A 16,059-nucleotide genomic window follows, 5' to 3' on the forward strand; every position below is an offset into this window, starting at 1 on the left:
CTAAAATCCCATCTCCGAGTAAAAGGTTATGCTCGTTTTAGTGAAGCCTTGTCGGGCAGACTTGACTGACGAACACAAACGACGGCCTGTAGGTCAAACGACGGACCATTGTTCTCTCTGTGGATGGGCTTCATCATAATTAATAGGGTCATTTTGGTCCTTTCCCCTATGCATTGGGCACCTAAACTACGTCGTTTTACTCAAATTAAGCCTAATAACCTAGTCAAAACATAACCAAAACCTTTATTCACTAAAAATTCACCAAATTAGAGCAAAAGAGGAGAAACAGTCCACCAAGACCTCTCCACAAACCCAGCAAGTTTTCTTTAGTTCCAGCCCCGAAATCAAAAGATTTCTCCATGATTTTCGTCACCAGGTGTGTGGGATTTCACTGGTGGATTCCTTTCATCCACTAGGTCCCTAGAATTCAGTCATGATTCTCTATATCATGTTTAGACCTAGGGTTTCTAGAACTTCATATTATTGTTGCGATTCCGCAATTAGACTAATACTAATTAGATTATCATGTTTTTGAGGAATCATTGCTTAGTTTGTTGCGTGAAACTCAGAACCCTAGTTGTGTAGATTCATTTAGTACATGAATTACACCTGCTAGGTTAGTTAAACAGATATACATGCTCCAGTTTCAGACGTCACATTACCAATATATTTCAGCATGAACCTTATTTTAAGTTATAAATTTAAAAAAAAAAGGTTTTTAAAGCCAACACTTGAGTTTTAAACTGAGTTTTTGAGAAAGTTAAGATGAGTTTTGAAAAAGAGCTTTTATAACATGATTAGTATGACAATCGAGTAGGCCATTAATGTATGAGCAGTATGGTATTTAAATATACCATCAATGTTTATGCAGTATGACTTCTCGAGTCATCAATGATCATATTACAATATGATTTTGAATTGTTTTTTAGAAAGAGTTTTCAAGTATGAGTATTTGCATGTCAGTATTTTGAGCTATTCATTATTTCAGTATTTTAGTTATGTTGTATCGTACACATTTCTAGATGGGAGTAGGCTTAATACCGAGTTGGACTAGGGTCAATCACCCTCATAGTCCTAGAACTACGTGCCCCCATAGGTTAAGTCACCTTTATGGGCATCAGTTTTAGTGATCACGCCAGTCATGCCTTTATACCCCTGGAAAGGTATATTAGGTCCTATCGATGGGGAGTATATATCGGACTCCACGTTTAGCTCACGTGATTTTATGTAGTGTAACAGTATATCCCACAGTCAGACTCTAGTGCATTCGACCCAGTTTTTAGTTATATTTTAGCATTCAGTCTAAGTATGTCATATTCAGAATTAGTACTTGATAAAACTTGGTATTAGAGCATTAGGTTCAAGAGTCCTAGGATATCTGAAAGTCACACTAAGTAGAGTCATTTTCATGGGTGTGAAGTGCACCATATCTAATGAGAGGGAAGCTACGAAGTGTTTTAAGAAAAACTTCACTTTCTTGCTATTCTTATCGTGTGTGGGTATGATCTTCTTTGTAATCCAACATAATGTGTTTGAGATAATGCCTCCTTGTAGAGCTTACCCAAGGAATGCTAATGCACGTAATGCAAACGCAGTCCCTCCAGTCCCTGACCATTAGGTTTAGAATGTAGAGTTTCGGAATGCTATCCAACTTTTGGCTCAGAGTATGACTAATCAGAACAATCAGCAGGTTCCAGTTCCTACTAATAGAAATGTTGGATCAGTGGCAGCTAGAGTTCAAGATTTTGTTAGGGTGAATCCACATGAGTTTCTAGGGTCACAAGTTGGTGAGGACCCCCAGAACTTCACTGATGAGGTTAAAAAAATCTTTGGAGTGATGCAACTGACTGGAAATGATAAGGTAGAGTTGGAATCCTATGAGCTTAAGGATGTAGCTCACATTTGGTTCACTCAGTGGAAAGAAAACAGGGGTACGGATGTAGTTCCTATAACTTTATAGTGTTTTATTGGAGCTTTTCTAGACGGGTTCTTCCCGAGGGAGTTAAGAGAGGCTAAGGCTCAGGAGTTTATGAATTTGAGGCAAGGAACTATGTCAGTCCAAGAGTACGGACAAAACTTCACCCAACTCTCTAGGTATGCTCAACATATGGTTGCCGATCCAAGGGAACAAATTTGTATGTTTCTATTTGGGGTATCTGACTTAGTGAAGACAGAGTGCATGAATGCTATGTTGTTAGGGGATATGAATATGACTCATGCTCAGCAGGTTGAGGGAGATAAGCTTAGGGAAATAGCTAAGGCCAATAAGAAAGCTAGAACGGGGAACTATAAGTACTCTCAACACAAATCGGGTGGTGGAAATCACTCATAATTTTGACAAGATCAGAATACTAGGGAACCAGGCTCTAAGTCTCAGGGAAGTGTTTCAGGAAATAGGACTGATGTTTACGTAATCAATGACAACTTCTGATGCAAGAGTCTACGATCGTGCAATAGTATAATAACCCAACCAAGGGTTGGGGTCAAGTCTCAAGGGAGTGGGTGTGAAAATTAGTAGTTAAGTGCAAATGTGCTAAAGCTAATCATAGCTAAATATTTTTATGAGTGAAAACATAGAAAAATAAAAGGATGACGCAAGCGTCAAATATCGAATGGGAGTTTGTAAGCAGGAAACAATTAAAACAGTGAAAATAGGGAAATTTAAGCAATGAGAGGTGGATTCTTGGGATGTGATCGGAATACGGGTTAATCTAAATTATTCGGTACATGCTTTTGATAGAAAATTTATAGAGTAAAATTGACTAGGCTAAGCTATACGTGGGAATAAATTCTCTCTCGAGCAACTTACCCCGTTTCAAATAGGTTCCTCTCGGACACCCACTTGCTGCATGAAGACCAGCCTACGCCTTACCCCACTCACACTCTCGAGCTGAGTGTTAGGATATGGGACTAGGGTTCATTCTCTCGAGCTGAACCTCATGTCAACCCACTCCTTGGCCATCAATCTAGTAGTCTTGGTTTCGCGACCTCTCTCTCTCTCACAAGCCGAAAACACATAAATAAACTTGTATTTGCTACTACAAATTTGTTAAATTCATCCACAACTACTNNAGCTGAACCTCATGTCAACCCACTCCTTGGCCATCAATCTAGTAGTCTTGGTTTCACGACCTCTCTCTCTCTCACAAGCCGAAAACACATAAATAAACTTGTATTTGCTACTACAAATTTGTTAAATTCATCCACAACTACTAGACAAAATCACCATTAAACTACATCTAATATATCAACAAGCAAGACCCAACAACAATCTTAACCCATATTCGCTAAATCACACCCCAAGAATTGAGGTTTTTAGCCACACATCAAGAGATTAGAAATTTATACCTTCAATGATGTTGAAATCAAGTGGGTATGAAGATTTAAGTATCAATTTAGGCAAAGAGCGGAGAATCCTAGAGCCCACTTCCAAATTTGAAGAGATGAAACCCTCTTCTTCTTTAAGTTTCAAAAACCCTCTTAAACTCAGAGTACAAAAATCTCCCAAAAAATCTGTCTCAACTTGATAATCTAAAACCAAAGTAAAACAATTTAAAATTCACTCTTAAGAATAAAAATTGAACTAGTATTTATAGTTTTCAGAAAATGTGCTCCGAATGATCTGTCGGCGACGTTAGTGAGAATCACTGATACATTCGGCAATCCACCCTTTGGTCTACTTCGTCGCCTTTCATCATTTGCCTTCAGCATATTTGTGTCCTGGATAATTGGGCGATGTAGCACTACTTTACGAAGTCATCGTTGATACGCCGACTACTCCTTTTCATCGCCAATTTTCTCCTTTTCTTCAGGGCTCAGCACACTGGAACTACAGGGAAATATGCGATCTATTGGTGATTCACCGAATGTGTTTAGCAATTCGTAGACCTTCGTTTCTTCGTTCTTTTTGCTAAGTAGTGTCCATGCTTTGCCTCAAACTTCAAATACCTAAAACTTAAAGGTTTTCATCAGATATTGAGATAAAATAATCATTTGAGGACACAATTTCTATTAAAATATAGCCCTAAATGAGTCCAATTTGTGGACTCATCAACACCCCCAAACTTAAACTTTTGCTTGTCCTCAAGCAAACTCAAGTTCAATCGTTAAAAAAGGGCGTCTCAAACTGTGCTACAAAAGGCTTAATCGTGAATGCACACAACAGGACTCAATTTACTTATACAAAGATCAAATGTGCACTCAAAGATTCTAGTTGTGACTCACCATTATCAAATAACCTCATGCTCACAATACTTGCTTCAAATGCAAGTTCAAGCTCAACCAAAGTGTTCGAATGCCCTCACAGAAAGAATGATTCCATAATCACACAATGGTTCACAGTTTAAAGTTTTGAAATCAGATGCAACGCTCACTCTCACAAGGAAGAGGACAATGCATGCTTTCACCCATAGGTTTGCCCGTATTTTCCGATCAACATTTGTTTCAGCTCACTCAAGATCAAAAAGGTCTTTTCGAGGGTTGTAATGGGGCTGAGTGCAAAAGTATGGTTATTTAGGCTCTGTGACTTTCATCCTCATGAAATGTGGTGCTCAGGACACTTCCTTTCCTTTTCCTTCATCATTCTCTTTAGTGCTCATAAGTCATCCTATTTTTCACTTTCCATGGATTGTTTGGGAACCCCATTTGTTTTTTACTTTTATTCCACAACTTTTTTTTTAGTCTTTTATATATATATATATATATATAGAGAGAGAGAGAGAGGGGTTCCATTTTGTTTAAAACCATGGGTAAGAGGAGACTTTCCTTGCACTTCTTGACTTCCCCTTTTCTTTTCTTTTTACCACACCCCCAACTTAGGCTTTTGGCTTAAGTTGGCTATTTAACTAACCACAATTTAAGAGGATTATAGTTAGTGGATAAAGAAAGGTTATGGTTTCATCATGTTTCTTCCAAAAAAAGGTAAGGCTCAAGGGGTGTTCAAAAGAGAATTACACGCTCACAGGGTAGGTCACAAAAGAGGCATATGTCAAATTGACTCACACTCTTAGAAGTTGCCTAAGATCATATCAAGAGATAACATCACTTAGTTGATCGGACCAATTGGGAAAATTCCAAGATCTATCATGCATGGTTCAAAGTAAGCTCAAACACAATGCATCGACACTAAAGTTAAACAAGACTCCACATTTTCGCTAGTGTGCAACGGTCATCACAAGAGACTCGATTTGATAAATGGCTAATCACAATGAGATGGAAAGAGTTCACATATTGTCTATGCAACTTCAATTGGCCTCGTTGTAGCCATGCATTCATGTTCGTTCGATTGAGATCACTATTCAAGTCATCGGTATTGATCGAAATAGAGACTTAAATTTTGCAAAAGAACAACCACATTCACACATAAGAGGTGGCAAAAAAATTTTGGACGAATCAAAATCAAAATCATTTTTGTAATTTAAACAAAAGGGAGCCATAAGCTCAAACATCCATAGAAACCAGTGTAAAAATAATTTTAAACAGAACAACTCAAATATAAACACAAAACACAACTATCAACACAAAATGTGTGGGCCTCACCCCACCATAATTTAAAAGCATTTGTCCTCAAATGAAAATAAAAGTGTCTAAAAGTAAAAATAAATAAGACAGAGAAAGAAGTAGAGAGAAGTCCTGTCTATGCAGTCTCTCTATCTGTCGGGGTCTAAATATGGGCATCAGTGCCCGGTGTATCTATCTGGTCATGGGTCTCAGTACCCGGAGTAGCCTCAGACGAACTAGCAACGCCAGATCCACTAGGAGCTGATATGGATGTCTCAGCCGGCACTGTTTGAGTTGCCGACTGCACAACCATCTCCACAAGACACGGCAAGTCTCTGAATATGATGTCTTTTTGGCTCTTGCTCACTACCTCATCGCGCACTGCTATATGTTCCTCGTCGGTCTCTGTCTCTGACTCAGCATACCCTGCATTATACCTCTGCATCTCTCTGGCAGTAGCTGGAGGAATCCCCGAGGTCTCAGGAGCATCCTTGTCATCTATACCCTGCATCAGTGTAGTGAAGTTGGTAGACTTCAAATAGGCTACGTTCTTCTTCAACTCTCCTATTTTAGCTTTTAATGCTTAAACTTCGGGTGTCTCCCCCTGTCTATTCTCACAAGCAGTAACTCTTGCAGTCAGATCATCAACAGTGGTCCTAAGAGGGGTCAGTGCAGTCAAGATGGCACTGTCAATCATCCCTAGGACGGATCTCTCCAATCGTGTCACCCTTAGATCTGCTGAATAGGCTAGCTACCCTATCTTCAGGATCATGGCATGAGTGATCCTGGTAAGCTAGGAAGAGGAGGAGGCACCTGGAGTCTGTGGAGGAGAAGAAGGAGTGGGTACATCTGAAGGTTCCAAAACCGGAGTACACGAAGGTGCCTCTACTGGTAAAGAGTCAACATTGACCTCTGGAGAAGTTTCTGTTGGAGCTGCTCTCCTCCTGTCAACCTCCTCTCGTGTGAACTCGGCCTCTATACGCCAGATATTGGTGGAGGAAGACGGGGTGACCTTTATATCGCTAGCAAGATCCCGGGGTACTCCAGCACGCCGGCATAACTCAGTAATAAGAATAGTAAATGGTAGAGACGTCTGGGTCTGTTTGGCTCTCATAGCCATCTCCTGTGAAACCAGCAGTCCCAAATCGATTCGCCTCCTAGCCATGATAGAACCAAGGCAAGCCGCCTTAGGATGACGCAGAATGGACTCATTCTGGGATGGAGTGATAGTGTTGCTAATGAAACCAAACCAGTACCGGGAGGCAATGTTCATGTCCCTCTTCTCAATCGAAGCTCCTGCCTCTATCCACCTTGGGGTGGTGTTAGAGATCATCGGAGCTAACCAACCCTTCAGATCATCCAGGGATGGAAAAATAGGCAAACCCTGGTAGGGCAGTACTAGGTGCAGCGCTCCACCCAATACAGCAGTAATATGATCGCTGTGACACTCCACCTCCTTGCCTCTAACCATAACCGACATCATCGGTCGGAACTCACTAACCTTTTTCTTATTCTTTGGGACCAACTCTCCATAGGCTAAGTAGAATTCCTAGACCCAGGAAGGAATGTAAGGGCCCCGTGGCCTAGTGAACTGCTCCAACTCATGATACCTGAGTGTGTCAAGCACCTCAACGTGCTTACCTTCCAAACCCTCCATAGATAGTAACTTTTCTTCTAGAATGGTTCGTAAACCATCGCCTTTTTCTCTGTTCAGCAATCTAGGTGGAGATAGAGCTACGGGGAGTGCAAGGGCCACTGGAGGTGGTGCTGGAGCTGGCACTGATTTAGTAGTTGGAGGAGTGGCAGCTGAAGGAGTTCTGGTAGATCTGGGCTGAGTTCTAGCCCTGAGTTCATTCCTTCAATTCATCAAAGGTTGCTCATCCTCTGGCTCAGAAAAACCTGGTTCAACATTTGTATCCTTCCTAGCTATGTGTTTTTTTCGTTTGCCTTTATCTCCCGGTTGGAGGTCATCCCTTTTTATCTTTGGAGGATTTGATCCCTCATCATTGATTGTAATGCATTTAGTCTTTTTCTGTGGTTACTCAGTTAAATTGGTGTGTACCATATCTGCAAAAGATCGAGAAAAGATAAGAAAACCACTTAAATTTAGGTATAGCGACTCTTTTGACAGATACACTCGCCGATCAAGTCGGCGTGTCGCTAAACCACTTCGGCGAACTATGTCAGGCTCGCCGATGGGTTGGCTAAACAATTAAGGTAAGTCGGTGATAAGAGAGTCCTTTTGGCGAATCACTAACTACTTTCGGTGAGCAAGGGTTTGTACGCCAAAAGTTACAGTGCATAAGGGTCTCAGGGGTAGCATACAGAGGGCGATCAAGAGTACTTTTGGCGAGTCGCCGAGTGCATTCGACAACCCATGGCTTCTCGCCAAAAGTTACAGTCTCAAACATCCAATTTCACATGATATTAAAGGCAAGATGGAGACATTGGGCGAACCACCGAACGATTCGGCGAGCTCGACCTAACTTGCCAAATGGACCAACGTGCCCATTTTCAATCCATCATCTCGAATTCAATCCCACAAACCCCGAAAGCAAAATCAAAGCATGCACTAACGAAATTCGAATAGGACCCATACTGCCCAACACTCCGGGATACTCAGACTTCTCCTGGCTTTACCAAGTTTAGCTATTTGGCAATATTTTCTCTTAAGAATGTGGTTACCCGTTCTATCATTAAGCAACTTTCGTCATTTAGCACACGTATGGGCAATTACGACTTCACCAAAACAACTAGCAAGCACAACCCAATGAGATTTCATTCAATTACAATCACAACAAACATGGGCATTTGACAATCAAAACACTACGGGCAAGATTTTCAAATTGAAATAGGCATGTAAACATTCTAATCCTAGCAAAGAGGCCCAGCACACATCAATAAGAGACAATTATTGCAAATGAGTACAAAATTTTCGAATGTAAATGTGGGAAAAGGAAACCAACCTTCAATGTTGAATAAAATCAATTTGAAAAGCTAGGCGGCAAAGTATTCCAATTACGATCACAAGTCCCAAACTAAAATACTAGAGTAATGCTAAATTGAAAAAGGTACTACCTTAGTGCGTGTGTATGAGATTTTTAAGCGAGCGAAAGTGAAAAAAGTTTGAAGTTTTGAATCTTTTGTCCATTATAAACAGTCCAGTTCGCGCTCATTCGGCGACGTTAGTTGCAATCGCCGATCTACTCGGAGATTCAATGAGTGGTCCCTTGTCCCACCGATTGTTAGAGATTTGTCAATTTCTTGGGATCATTATGGCAGTCTAAGTCAAGATCGCCGACCTGGTCGGCGATGCGCCGAACTGCTTCTCAAGGTCATCGAGTTTTACAGGCTCTAAGTTAAACTTGAGTTGAGCCAAATAGCGGGTCAAGTTGAGCACGCAGACCTGTTCGACGGTTCACCAACTGACCATTTTCTCGACAATCTGTATTCTTCACCACTTCCTCATTCACACCTGCACCACTAACACACCATTATTTATAAAAGCAAATTTAAGCGTTTAAGACCTTGGGTTGCCTCCCAAAAAGTGCCTTATTTAACGTCATGGCTCAACACGAGTCCTTACTCACTCCCAATTGGTTGGGTTGGCCCTAGTATTACTAGGTAACCCCAATAGTTTGTGTGAGTGAAGAGGAGGCACCGCATAATCCAGAAGTGTCCTGATCAGCTGGATCGATCTAGAATGAGAGCCAACCATTTGATTCAATACTTCAATACTCTCCTTCATCTCTTCCAATATTTGATCTTGTTCGGTGATCTTTTGGAGAATGATTTGGAGTGTGTCCTCGACACGGTTGTTCTCTCTGCATCTAGACTGCTTCCTCTCGTGAGGAGGTATGTACCTCCCTTGACTCTTGCACTGTTTTCCACCTCTGTTATTTTGGTGGCCAACTCGTGCAGCTGAGTTACCAGTGCGGGTAATGTGAAGTCCCTCTCGACCTCTTGCTTCATCTCAGCCGAGTTGCGACCATTTCCCTCAGCCATGCTCAGGAAACCTACCTACACTAACAAAATTAAAGAAAAGCAAACTAAAAATAAGGTTAGTAAACTATGATTATTGAAAGAAGAATTTGACTTAAACCAAGAACTTTCACGTAACACCACTCCCCGGCAGCGGCGCCATTTTGATGTTTGCGTAATCAACGACCCAACTTCCAATGCAAGAGTCTACGATCGTACAATAGTATAATGACCCAACCAAAGGTTGGGGTCGAGTCCCAAGGGAGTGGGTATGAAAATTAGTAGTTAAGTGCAAATGTGCTAAAGCTAATCGTAGCTAATGATTTTTACGAGTGAAAACATAGCAAATTAAAGGGATGACTCAAGCGTCAACTATCGAATGGGAGTTTGTAAGCAGGAAACAATTAAAACAGTGAAAATAAGGAAATTTAAGAAATGAGAGGTGGATTCTTGGGATGTGATCGGAATACGGGTTAATCTAAATTATTGGGTACATGCTTTTGATAGAAAATTTATAGAATAAAGTGACTAGGCTAAGCTATAGGTGGGAATGAATTCTCTCTCAAGCAATTTACCCGGTTTCAATTTGTTCCACTCGGACACCCACTTGCCGCATGAAGACCAGCCTACACCTTACCTGACTCACTCTCTCGAGCTAAGTGTTAGGATATGGGACTAGGGTTCACTCTCTCGAGTTGAACCTCATGTCAACCCACTCCTTAGGCCATCAATCTAGTAGTCTTGGTTTCGCAACCTCTCTCTCGAGCAAGGTGAAACACATAAATAAACTTGTATTTGCAACTACAAATTTGTTAAATTCATCCACAACAACAAGACGAAATCACCATTAAACCATATTTATTCTATCAGCAAGAAAGACCCACCCAACAAAAATCTTAAACCATATTCGCTAAATCACACCCTAAGAATTGGGGTTTTAGCCACACATCAAGAGATTAGAAATTTATACATTCAATGATGTTGAAATCAAGTCAGTATGAAGATTTAAGTCTCAATTTAGGCAAAGAGTGGAAAATCCAAGAGACCTACTTCCAAATTTAAAGAGATGAAACCCTCCTCTTCTTCAAGTTTCAAAAACCCTCTTAAACTCAAAGTACAAAAATCTCCCAAAAAATCTGTCTCAACTTGATAATCTAAAAACTAAGCAAAACAATGTAAAAATCACTCCTAAGAATAAAAACTGAACTAGTATTTATAGTTTTCAGAAAATGTGCTCTGAAGGATCTGTCGGCGACGTTAGTGAGAATCGCCGATACATTCGGTGATCCTCCCTTTGGTCTACTTCATCGCATTTCATCATTTGCCTTCAGCATATTTGTGTCCTGGATAATTGGGTGATGTAGCACTGCTTCGCGAAGTCGTTCGATGATATGCCGACTGCTCCTTTTCATCGCCGATTTTCTCCTATGCAGATGTAGGGAGAAAGGAACTTAGAGTTTGAGATAGATGATTGGGCTTTCCTGAAAGTATCACCTATGAAGGGGGTGATGAGATTTAACAATCTAAGAGGATTCAATCCATAGAGGGAGCTACTTGGGAAGCAGAAGAAGCCATGAAGGCCAAGTATCCTCATCTATTTCCTTCCAATTTCGGTTTAGCTTGATATATTATTTTCCTCTCCAGTCTTTCAGTTTACTCGTGCATAAATTCAGTTTTAGTACCTTATTCCTTCAGTTGTTTTGCATTTTCAGCATATTTGCATGTTCATAGAACTCAGTTCAATCATATATCAGTTTTTAGTACTTAGTGGTAGGGATTGCAGCTCCTTCCCTCCATACCCAGCTATTTTAGACTTCATTCAAGGATGAATGTTCCCAAGGGGGATATATTGTAACACCTCAGATCTCAAAACGAAGAAAATCCTGGTTTTCAGAAAATCTGGTGCCAGTACCAACAGAACCACCCACGGACCGTAGGTAGGACCACAGACCGTAGGTGGGGTTCCGTCATTAAGGCCCAAGTTTTAATAGTCTTTGATCCCACCCACGGTCAACTAGTACGGTCCGTGGTTGGACCTATAGACTGTAGGTCTGAGAGTAGGTGAGGATCAGCAGCCAGTTAGCGGGAAATTGTTGTTGGGTCAACTTCAAATGGTCATAACTCTTAGCACACAAGGAATTAGATGGCCCATGACCTACAAAATGATTGATAATTGAATCCTCTTTCCAACGCTATCGAGTTTTCTAAAATCCCAGGGTAAAGCGCTATGCTCATTTTAGTGAAGCCCTGTTGGGCAAACTTGACCGACGAACCCAAACGACGGCCGATAGGTCAAATGACAGACCGTCAGATTCTTGATTCTCTATATCATGTTTAGATTCTTGATTGTCTATATCATGTTTAGACCTAGGGTTTCTAGAACTTCACATTATTGTTGTGATTCAGCTGTTAGACTAATCCTAATTAGATTATCATGATTTTGACGAATTGTTGCTTAGTTCATTGCATGAAACTCAGAACCCTAGTTGTGTAGATTCGTTTAGTTCATGAATTACACTTGCTAGGTTAGATAAACAAATATATATGCTCTAGTTTCGAACGTCACATTACCAATATATGTCAGCATGAACCCTATTTTGAGTTATAAATTATAAAAGAAAAAAAGCTTTTTAAAGTCAACACTTGAGTTTTAAACTGAGTTTTTGAGAACGTTAAGATGAGTTTTGAGAAAGAGCTTCTAAAAAACTGATTAGTATGACAATCGAGTAGGCCATAAATGTATGAGCAGTATGGTATCTAGATATACCATCAATTTTATGTTGTATGACTTCCCGAGTCATCAATGATCATATTATAATATGATTTTGAATTGTTTTTTAGATAAAGTTTTTGAGTATGAGTATTTGCATGTCAGTATTTTGAGCTATTCAGTATTTCTATTAAGTTGTATTGTACACATTTCTATTTGGCAGTAGGCCTAATACCGAGTTGGACTAGGGTCAGTCAGCCTCATAGTCCCTGAACTACATGCCCCCGTTGGTTAAGTCCCCTCTGTGGGCATCAGGTTTAGTGATCACACCAGTCATGCCTTTATGGCAAGGTATATTGGGTCCTTTTGATAGGGCGTATACATCGTACTCCACGTTTAGCTCACATGGTTTTTTGTCAGTTAATAGTAGCTCCCACAGTCAGACTCTAGTGCATTCGACCAAGTTTTCATTTATACTTCAGTATTCAGTCTCAACATATTATGTACTTGGTCATTGCATTCAGTTCAGTTCTTTTCAATATATATATCAATATTTCCATCAGGTTCAGATTATGTCATTTCTCAGTTATGCTTTCTTCAGTTATATGCTTTTTTCAGCTATTTTCCTATGCTGCATGCTCGGTACCTTCCAAGTACTAACGCATACTCTGTACTACATCCTTTCATGTGTAGGTTTAGGTACTCAGTATCCAGATCACGTATAGATCGTTCCCGATCTCCAGTTCAGTAGCTTCAGTAGTGAGTCCTCACTCTTCGAGGACAATAGACATGTTTTACACTTTAGTCTTTTTATTCAGTTTTCAGTTTTGCTAGAGTTAGGTGGGGGCATGTCCCAACAACTTTAGTCAGTTAGAGGCTTTTTCAGACATAGTACTAGATTCAGTTTTAGGTTTGAATTTGATTCTCCTGTTGTTATTAAACTCGTAGTCTTTTATATATTCACATCAGTAGTGGGTATTCCCTATCATTTTAGTTTATCTCATGTTTTAAGCTTCAGCATAGTATATTTATTCAGTAATCTTTTAGTATGCTTATGATATGCCAGCTCAGGGTTAACTTGGGGTCACTCGTGATCCTAGGTGTCGTGTTTACGTCCAGGGGGTAGTCTCGGAGCGTGACAAACTTATTTCATAACATATCCAACATAGTCTTAGACTTTTGTGTTAAAATAATTGACCACATAATTCTTTCAAAAATATAAGATCAACTGCGTTAATTACAAATTTTAATTATTAACTCAAAATTCTACAATAAATAGTCTAATTGCGCTTTGTAGAATTCCCATAATTGTCATTTATTATAATCTACAGTGATGTAGAAAAATCTAGCATAATTTCAAAATGTGCTCACTTATAACTTATTTTGAGCCCATTTTAACATTATACTTTTTTTGAATATTAACCAAAATTTGTTGAGAAGACATATATGAGCATAATCTGATATTAGAAGTACATAATATATACAATAGCAATGTTTTCTCAATTCATTTTTTTGCCTCACTTATTTTCCATTTACCTCTTTATTTCTCAAATTTGTGGTGTTGTAGTTCTTCCGAGCCAAAGAGGATGGGAAATGAAAATGGTCGAGACAAGTAAACTAAAAAAAAATTACTTTCTCTAATCTACACCATTTATTTGATTCTATTTTTTTGTTGATAGATCTTTTGAGACCTTTGATTCTACTTCCTTATCTAAAAATGTGAGTTCTTTTAGAGAATGGAGCATCTTTTGTTTGTGTTATTTTTATATTTTTTACTATAAAAATTTATTTTGTTGTTTCAACATGAAGTGATTGAGAGATGGCTCTCCATTTGGTTTTTCCCACAGAGATAGGTAGATCTTTGCCTTTTGTTCATATTTTTCTCGGTTAATTTTGTATGTACATGACTACTTTAGCTGAATTATTGATAAGTTAGTTATTTTGAATTTTTATATGATATGTGGTGTGTATATCTTACTGATCAAGACATTTTAGAAACAAAATTTGTCATAACTTATCTACTTAGAGTATGTCTTATCAATTTTTTTCCTATTACTCACAATTTTCAGGCATAACTAGAGATAAAGAATGAATCTTTACCCATGGTGCATTTGTTTGGGTCGATATAGATTAATTTTCTTTTTTTAATAATTTTTTGTTGAGGTAGAGTATCTAACATAGCAATAGGACACTATTTATTTGGTTGTATCATATCAAAGGATTTGTTGATTTTGAATTAACTATAATAAGTTTTTACTTTTATCCTAAAATAAGCATTGATTTAATGTGGATGAGAGTATAACATAACTCTTTGGAATATATTAGACAAATAAATTTCACTGCCAACTTTTAGCTACGGTTATATGTGTCACAGTCAACCACAAGTTTCTAGAATTGGTCTGGGTAATATAAGTGGTGGTAGTGGTGTTGATAAAGCTGGTGCTAGTAAGCCAAAGACGACAAATGATAACACATTTCTTATTTGAACCAAGATAAGGACAAGTTTTCAAATCAATGTTGTTATGATGAACTTTAAGAGAAAAAACTCTGCTACTACAATTTTCCTTTTGTCAATTGTCATTAATTTCTATTCTAATATGATGATCTATCTAGGACTAAGTCTTTGATAATCCTCACATAATTGATACCGTTGGTTTCGTAGAAAAAATAAAAGAATTATTTAAAGGGCATCCTAGTTTTCTCCTTTGTTTAAATCCTTTCTTGCCCAAGGACTATGAAATAATCCTTAATGATGAAGATGAGAAAACATATTTCATGGACCAAGCACTCAGATTTGCAAAAAAACAAGGTTACATTTATATTACCTTATAATTTTAATAATAAAAGGTCTACTTTTTTATTCATTAAAAAACTTTACTCCTAACTTAATGCCTTATAACTTCTTGTAGGAACGTTAAAAAAATTACACTTAGCTCATAGATATATTTTTTTTCATGTTTAAGAAGGGGTGGAAGAATGCCAAAGAGGTGTCTAATGAGGTGATAGATATTTATAATTTAAATACATAGATATTCTAGATAACCCTCGTGTTCTTGTTTGTAAGTTCTATTTTCTTATATGTGTAGGATGTTATACTTCGCAATTACCATCTAGATTTGATAGAAGAGTTCAAACAATTCTTGTAGGACGATTATGTTACTGCTAACCCGTTCTCTTATTTAAACGACGCTAAAACATTGATAAAGTGAAATATATAACTTTTATCATGCTCCTTGTGTCAAATATACATCGCTGCGTGGATTTAATATAAAAACTTGTTTCAAATTGTTCAATTGAAAACTTATATTGTTCTATATTATTGTTTATCATTTTTTTCATCTGGCCTTACATTCTTTACTTGATATTGAACTTTGATCATATGTGAGGTATATTTTTTTCTTTATTTTACGTTTTTGGTTAGTATATTATTAGAGATATACATAATACAATGTTTATATCAATTTTGAGTATGTTAAGGGTTATCTTTTGCTTTTAGCTCAAGTAAGATGGGGTCATTGTCTTGCTTTTCCTTCACTTCTACTAATGACGATTCAACCCCTTTCCTCACAACAACTCCTCTTTCATTAGAATATAACAAATGAACTCCCAAATGTACATGTCTGTGAACTTCCTTAGCCAACTCTTTCTTGCCTTCCTCGACATGAGCAGTACTCCCCATGGACAACCCCCTCAAGGCATCAACAGCAACATCCTGGGTGATAGAGGATGATGTTCATGTCCATAATCCTTGAATAACTCTATCCACCTCCTATGTCTGAGATTAAGTTCTTTCTGATTAAAAATATACTAGAGACTCTTCTGGTCAGTGAACACTTCCACATTAACTCCATAGAGATAGTGACATCATA

Source organism: Solanum stenotomum, chromosome 6 (genome assembly GCF_019186545.1).
Source record: "Solanum stenotomum isolate F172 chromosome 6, ASM1918654v1, whole genome shotgun sequence".
NCBI classification, from domain to species: domain Eukaryota; kingdom Viridiplantae; phylum Streptophyta; class Magnoliopsida; order Solanales; family Solanaceae; genus Solanum; species Solanum stenotomum.